This window comes from Carassius auratus, unplaced genomic scaffold (genome assembly GCF_003368295.1).
Source record: "Carassius auratus strain Wakin unplaced genomic scaffold, ASM336829v1 scaf_tig00016351, whole genome shotgun sequence".
Classification (NCBI taxonomy): Eukaryota; Metazoa; Chordata; class Actinopteri; order Cypriniformes; family Cyprinidae; genus Carassius; species Carassius auratus.
The window spans coordinates 237,142-246,194 of record NW_020524667.1 but is presented as its reverse complement, the minus strand read 5'-3'; the positions used below and the strand labels follow the sequence as shown (position 1 = coordinate 246,194).

The 9,053-nt window shown below is 34.1% G+C and overlaps 1 pseudogene; it reads left to right on the top strand.

The window, feature by feature from the left end:
• Positions 1-1,098: 1,098 nt before the first annotated feature.
• LOC113075065 (dystrobrevin beta-like) overlaps positions 1,099-9,053 on the top strand; it is a 29,391-nt pseudogene continuing 21,436 nt past the window's right edge.

The window sequence follows — 9,053 nt, the reverse complement described above, 5'->3', positions numbered from 1 at the left end:
AAATAATAATTTTCACATGAACTGCCAACATTTTCAATAGCTCCAAATATATTTGTATAAACATTGATTGATTATATTTGATGATATATTATACAATTTATAAATAAATATTATAATATTTCAAATATCAATTTAATTTAAAATTAAATACAATTAAAAATGTAATGAAAAAACTTAAAATTTAATAAAAGTAAAATAGATACAATATAGATAGACTGAATTACTGAATTACACACACACACACACACACACACACACACACACACACACACACACACACACACACACACATATATATTATATATATACATATATAAAATAAATAAACAACTGTTTCAAGAAATAAATATTAAATTTTATATGATTTTAATAAAATAAATTAAAACTTGTAAAACAATGTAGATAGATAGATAGATTGAACTGTATTTTTTATTATTGTTTTATAAGTATTATGTATAATAATTTATGTTTACAGCATTTAAAAATTAAACATTTAATAAAATAAAAATGTAAATGTAATAAATAATAGTTAATAAATAAATAATTTAATAAAATAACAAACAACATTATTTACAATAGATAGATAGATAGATAGATAGATAGATAGATAGATAGATAGATAGATAGATAATATTATTATTGTACAACATATCATATATAATATTATAATTTATATTTACAATATTTAAAATAAAAAAATTATTTCATAAAATAAGAATGCAAATTTAATAATTAATTATTTACAAACATTTAAATAAATTGTATTATTATAAATGTTACATAATATAAGATGATAAATATATACAGGCTATTTACATATAAAATAGTTTATATATATATATATATATATATATATACAATATTTACAAAATCAAAATTTTTATTATTATTGTTTATGATATTATATTATGTATAATTTCTCCAATTTCTCCAATGTGGTAATATTATGTGTAAATACTGTGCTGAGTGCAACATAGTGTCGTGCTTTTGCAGAGAGAGGGAGAGGGAGGGAGAGAGAGAGAGAGAGAGAGAGAGAGAGAGAGAGAGAGAGAGAGAGAGAGAGAGAGAGAGAGAGAGAGAGAGAGAGAGAGAGAGAGAGTTCCTTAACTCTGACTTACTCCAGTATGGCGATATCACACAGAGCCGGTCTGTCGTTACACCGGAGATCTCGTGAATGAATCGTGACTCAACTGCACTGAATCATCGGATACAATGATACAATCTAACGAGAATCCACAGGCTGAGATGAGAGTCTGATTTTGGGAGGGTTTTAACGGTATCACAGCGGCGGAAATTCGCTCCGGTGAGTCAAAACCGAACTTCTGTTCTTCACTTCACTAAACACACAGCTACAAACCAAAACCTACAACTATACACGACAATACAACGCTTTAAATAATAATGTAACACTATAAACCGTAAAAAAAAGTACTCGTATATGCAGGAAAGAGTGACTGAGGTGAAGATGGAGTTAATGTTTAACAACATGGCTGCTCGCTTTCATCTCTTCATTATTCTAACTTAAAGAAATAAAGTCTTGGTGTTTGCTAAGTCCTATAACACACATGCACGTGTAGATTCGGGGTCTGTTTCAGTGTGGATCGATTTAGAAAAGAAAGGCGTCTGTTCCTGCAGTCGAAACCGTTTCCGTTCAGCGAAAACAACAAACGTGAAACATCTTGAAACTGCAACTTCAGGGGTTCACAGAGATTTGAGCTCTTCTTCTGTACTTGTGTGTTTATGGGAAATTTTGCTGCTAGTATATGTGTGTTTTCTTGTGTTTCCGCAGGAAGTCAGATTGAGAAACTCAAAAACGACAGTAAAAGGCTTTGGCAAAAAAACAGCGTAGTTTTACCACTCGTTTCTTTTAATTACTTTGTAATAGTTACATTGTTTACAAAAAAGTACTATTGTAGACCACGATATACCTTATCCATTGGTGCTGAAATTCATCTTATGTATTTACCTGGTGCTATTCTGGGTTATTTCCAAAAATACCATGGTGCCATGTCCAAAAAAAAAAAAAAAAATTAAAAGAAATTAAACCTCTTTATTAATATACAGTGAGACCATAGTGTACATAAAGTATTAACCCTCAAGTTATTTATGTGATACTTGGAAGAAATCGATGCTGCTACCATAATGGTGGTGTCCTAAATAGCATGGTAATGCCATGGTACTTTTTGTGAGGGGCTGTAACATGCTCTAGTGAAATACAATATAAGACCGAGCAAGTTATTAACTTTTAACAGAAGATAACAGACTGTGTTTCTCTTTGGATTCAGACACAATAAGACCAGAAAAAATCGAAAGTGACGTTATCTGTGAGTTTAAAAGATCATGTTTGTGCATGTTTATACCAGACCAGAGAAAGCTGAAGTCGTCACCGAGGCAAAAATAACCATAGTGTGTCTTCATGCTTCAGAGTGAGTGTGTGTGTGTGTGTGTGTGTGTGTGTGTGTGTGTGTGTGTGTGTGAATGGGCCCCTGCTGCTTCTTAAAACAAAGTGTTTGAAATCCATTTATTCAAGTGACCTGAGAAAAAGCTCCCTCACACACACACACACACACTGACATACACACACATGGAGGTTAACGGAGGTTTGAGATCCGGAATCCTTGGAATGTTTGTCCCCTTCATAAAATATTCTGCCTACCTGCCACATACACACACACACACACACACACACACACACACACAGATGCATGCATGTCCATATTTACAGTGGCATTCAGACATACCGATGGCCTTTTCCAGAATTAGGACTTAATAAATTAATCATACAAACCAGCAGACCCTAAAAGGTGTGTGTTCATATATTGATTGTGACGTCATTGTACAGTCTGCAGAACGTCTTGAACCTTTAAAGGGTCAGTTCAGCCAAAAATGAAAATCCTGTCCTCATTTAGGGTATGTTTCTCTGACAATTATTTACTATAGAACTGAATAGTTTTTTTATTTCCATTTTCTGAAAAGTTTTGTGTATAGATAACAATGTTGTCAAAACAATCCCTTATTCACACTGATCCGTGAAAAGTCTAAAACACTGTATTATGCATGCCAGGCGAGTGGTTGGCGATGAACATGTCTATTGACTGAACTAGGGGTGTGCGATGCAAATCATCTAAAACAGGGGTGTCAAACTAAATTCCTGGAGGGCCAGAGCCATGCAGGGTTTAGATTCAACCCTAACTAAACACACCTGATTTAACTAATCAAGCCATTCAGGATTATTTGAAAACTACATGGTATGTGTGTTGGAGCAGGGTCGGAACAAAACTCCTCAGGGCTCTGAGTCCCAGGAATAGAGTTTGACGCCCCTGGTTTACAACAACTGTTCTCAATTCCAGTCCTGGAGCACCACTGGTCTACAATAATATTGTAATTATTGTTAAACAATTTTATATTATCTAGTACATTAGTACAACCATAGAACGCACACATACACCACATGATGTCGGTTAGACTACTGCGCGAGCACATTTAGAGTTCAGTCATTTAGTCTATTAAAATACATTTACCCCCAGTTTCACAGAAAAGGCCTAAGTCTAGTCATAGACTAAAATTTACGTCTGAGCTGTTTCGACTGAAAAGCCCCTTTCACACTGCACGTCGGACCCGGCAAATTGCTGGAACATTGCCGGGTCGCCTTCTGTGTGAAAGCAAACACGTCCCGGGATTGATTCCGGCATTGAACCGGGTCGGAGACATAGTAACATTGCCGGGTTCAGTCCCGGGACGAGCGCTGTGTGAACAAAAGCCAGATCTAATGCCGTATTGTAGTGATGATGCACGTTATCGCGCGACTCTTTTACCGGCTGTTTTGAAGGAAGGTCAACATTCGCAACGAAAAAATATAAATATGTGCAAACTGTAAAGAAGCAGAGATCAGTTAGTTTTAGCTTCAGCGAAAGTATAACGTGCCTAACTTTTTCGACTCGTACATTACAAGTCACACTCTGATGTCACATGTCGTTACGGGATCTTTACGGGTTGTGTGTGAAAGCACGCACATATCCCAGGTAATCACTGGCAGTGTGAAAGTGCAAAACCTAGCGACCCAGAAACAATTGCCGGAACACTTTACCAGTGTATTTGCCGGAATCGCAGTGTGAAACGGGCTTGAAAGAAACGTGCACTGACTGATCTTACCTCAAGATTCACATGATTAATGTTTTTTTTTCTAAGGCACATTTATAAAAATTACTTAAATTCCCTAATTGAACAATAAGTGACTTACATTTTACACACGAGTTTGTTTTTTCCTGTATTTCTACAAAAAAAAAGTTCCAAACAAAGCCGCAGTAGAATTGTTTTTCATCTCTAAGCAACACACGAAAGTGTTTCTTTACTGAATCAATCAGCCGTTCGAACAAATCAGTTGAATGAATGATTCAATGACTCACTCATGCAGTGATTATACAGGTTGTGAATGCATCTAAATAAAGCTTCAGATTCTAATTACATTTGATTGGTAAAAGCTTTATTGCGTTTTACTGCTTGAATTTATTGATCATATTTAAGAATAAAAGGTAAAACATTATTTAAACTCATTGGAATAGTTAATTTCTGTTACTCCTGCAAACTAACCAATGCAGAGAATTTGAAAAATATCAAAAGCTTTGGGAGTCAGCTGTCCTCAGCAAGCACAGTAACACACACAAACAAAATATCTACTGTCTAATTATCAACAAAATGAAAGAAAATATCAAGACTTCTTTTTTTTTGTCACCATATTCATATTCACATTTGCATTTTTATAGTTTACATGAGAGGATAATCTTATTGTTTTCAAAAACATGCCCTTTGAAACCTGTTTCAAGCATTTTCAAGCCCCCCAAATAGGCTATTTTCTGTCTTGCTACATTACTGTCAGATGACTCCGATACGTTATATTCGCCACAGCATCCTCTTTTTGTTTAAATTTTTCAGAAAATCCTGTGTTGAATTGTGCTTTGTTTGTAAACAAATCCACAGAAAAATGAGGGGAACAAAAGACTAAGTTCTTACTGACACAATCTAGATCTTCATTTGAACGAAAGTTTATCCACTCTTTCAGAAGGAAGGAGATGCAAAGACTTTTTTCTCAGCTTGTTTTCTTCAGAGCATCTTTATCGTTTGGTTTCTGTGTAGGCCTGCATTTGCTGCTCTCGTTATTTACACTACATGTGTTAATCCGTGGGTGGGGCTAAACAGGCAGTGATGTAGAATTGGTGGGCGGGGCTAAACAGACAGTGATGTAGAAGCAGGCTTTGACCACCGTCTGCGGAGGCGGGGTTTAGAAACACTGTTAGATCATGAAGTGGCACATTCCACAAGCTGTCGTTTGGCAGATCAACTTCAATATAAGCGGTTTTTAAACCAATTTAGTTTTGAGTTCTAAAATTTCAGGATGTTTTTATAGTACAATGACCTCTAAAATGTCAAAAGATCAAGGGGATTTTGATTTCTCAGTTCGTGACCACCTTAACACACTAATGAAATTTTACTAGGTCGAATAGGTTTAATCCAGATGCACCTGTTGATGACCTCCTCAGAAAGAACTGTTGGCCTTTATTTACAACAGTTTATTTATTTATTTATGAAGATGATGTTGGGATCATGTTCTTTTTTTAGTGTGCTTGGTACTGGAAGCATATTTTCCATTTATTCTCTTTACAGGATTTTCAAATCTTTCTTACAGAAACATTTGAACTAAACTAAACAGCTTAGAAATCAATTGTATCGTAAAAATGAATGGATTTGCTTTGATAAATTACATACATATATGTGTTTGTGTGTATACACTTATTCATTTATTGTGTTTTTATTTACTTATTTTTGCTTTTATGGCATTACTTTCCTGACAATTTCGCATTATTGTAATGGATCTGGATGTTTTACTTAACTTTTTGGATTTTCTTCTTATTTTTTTTAAGCAAAAAATGTTGTTTATGTAATTTAAATCAGCATGCATATTACCAGTGTTAACCAAAAAATATCAGCTTCTTATTCTTATCTGACTTTGTGGTGAAATAGAGCCGGATGTGTTCTTGACAGCTTTCATTAGTTATCCTGCATTTCAGTGTGTTTAACTTCTGGGCTCGTCGGCTTTATTTGTCTCTGTACAAAATGCAAACAGAGCTGATGCCAGTCCTGTGAAACACAAACACACAGTCTCTCCTGTGCTCTGTCATGTCTCTGCTGAGTTTGATCTTATTTTTGTGCACAAAGACATTGAGCTGCATGAGAGAAAGACGCTGATGGAGAACAGAGGAGTGTCTGAAAGAGAGATTAAGGCTGCTGTCTGCGGGAACCGTCCAAAGGCTTTGTTGATCTCCCTAGTGTAGATATTCAATCATTTGCTTCACATCACGCCAGAGAGAAACTGATATGAGTTGGCAGAAGAAGAAAAGAACACAAACTCCTAAATAAACGAATAAAAAATATCTTCAGATGATTAATTAAGACACTTAATAGATGCTAAATATACACACAGTATTTAAGCATGTGTGGTGTTTAAACAGGCAGATGGTGCTGTCAGTTGTGGTCGTCATAAAAAATGTTACTGTGGTAAATGTTTCCATAACACAGTCATACTCTGCTGCTACTGCAAAGAGTTACAAACCAGCTGATAAATTAATAGTAATTATTCCTTTTAAATATTGTGCCACACACACTTACTCTAACAGGTGGAAACCTGTTTCAGGCAGGTTGAAAAATTTATGTCGGGCGAGCGTTTGCGTTTTTGCTTTCCAAAGTTTTATTGATTATGAAAATGTGTTTTTATTGCTAACTTAAACATTTGGTGTTCTGTGGTGTCTTCAACATTACTACAGTCATCTGAAGTAGTTGTCGACCGATTATTTTTTTTTATTTTTTTTTTTGACTGCCGATGCCAATATTTTGCAAAGCAGGGGGCCGACAACGGATATAAAGCTGATATAATTACATTTTTTTTTTTATTAATATTTAATAAATTTTTCTAATCCTTTGACAATTAATTAAAAATAAATGTGTAAAATAGACATACTTTAGATGACAAAGTATTTTTCACAAATAAAATATTTAATAAAAATATAATTAAAAAGGAAGTAAACTCTAACCAACAGGGCGCTTAGTATTCTGGATAGTTTGTGTGCATTGGGAATCATATTTTTCAATTAAAGCCAATGTAACACTCATTTTACACACAGAACACAGAGAAAATGACATTAATATGACAGTGGGCAAATGCATAAAGCGCAGCATAATTTGAAATCACGAGTTTAAAGCATTCAATTACTATGGACCATCAAAATAAAAGTCCCATGAACATTGGCCAGATGTCTGCCGGTATATCGGCCTTGGCAATATATCGGTCAACCACTAATCTGAAGACAGTTTGACACCAATGTAATGTTATCTAGCTGCAAGATGAGGTTTTGAGATTGCTAAAAAATTGTTGTGCAAGCCTTGCAAGCATCAATTAAGATGGTTTGATCATTTTTTTTAAATCAGTAATGTTTTGCACCACTTGCATTTTTTTTGTGAAGCAACATTTACGAATTTACATCTGTCATGGAGTTTTTGCAAATTGTAAACAATATAATGTATTGGATTTTTTATATGTATTAAATATTTAAAAATGAATGTATTCAGATTGTTATCTTATATTTTGTGTAGTAAAAAAAAAAAAAATATATATATATATATATATATATACACACACACACACACACACACACAGAGTCATGCAGTTATTTAAAATGTTTTTTAAATATTGAAAACATAATTGATACATAATATATGCATACAAATGTATACACACACACACACACACACACACACACACACACATATATATATATATATAAATGTAAGGTATATGCACGACATGGAGACAAAGAAACCACCCAATGTGGAGCAAGTTATAATATTATGTACAATATTTGTTTTAAATTTATTTTCAGTATATATTTCTGATACAAATAAGGAAATGTGTTATAGTTATATAAACATAATAATTTTTTTTTTTGTGTTGGCTCTATAAATGTTGGCATGTCAAGTAAAAAACATTTTTGTTGAGCTTTGGACTGTAGCTGTTGTTTCATAACTGCTCACAACAGGGAACCAATAGTATCAATCTGGCTGTATTATTAATATCTGGCTGTAATATTAATATCTGAGAGCATTAGTCAGTGTGAGTATAGCAGCATTCTGTTCTGGTTTGGTCTCGAAGGGGCCGTGATGTCTGAAGTGAGCTGAGCAGCACAACTCTGGCTTCGATTCTGAACTGAATGCAGGTATGAATGGAGGTTCGAGAATGAACTGCATCAGCACAAGCTAAAATCTGTCTGACCACACACACACGCCTCATATGGTGCCTTTACATAATTGTTTTCCACTTATAGTGTGTGAGTGAAAGGTCATGTGTTTGGGCGGCTGACAGGAATAGTCACTGCCACCCGCCTGTGTGACTCCTCCTCTACTTCCACTTTGAGGGTGTTTGTGCTTGTGCAGAGACAGAGATGGTGAGTTAATTAATAGTAAACTCCAGCCACTGTTTAATACTGAAGTGAAGCTGAAATGGATCAAATAATTAAAAAATAAATTAGACATCTGGGGTGTGTTTCTGTGATGCATCACCTGGCATTATGGCTTGGTTTCTTCACCTCAACCCATTTCTCATGAGAATTGTGTGCTGTTTGTGGAGTCATGCATCAAATGTCAGTTTAGTCATTCGCCTTAAAATAGAAATAGAATCATCTCTTCCCTGTATCTCATGTATGGCAACACCAGGCTTCAACACCAGTTTCCCACTGAGTGCATAAAATGCATGGATCTAAAAGTTACTTAAAAGTGTCTGCACAAAACAAAACTACTAAATATTAGCATCTGCATAAATGCTATTATATATAATTAAAACATTTTATAAAATGCAAATATATATTTGTGTGTGTATCAAGGCCTAAAATATATATATATATATATATATATATATATATATATATATATATATATATATATATATATATATATATATATATATGTTTGTATTATTTGAAATATTGTAAACTAATTTTATATATTAT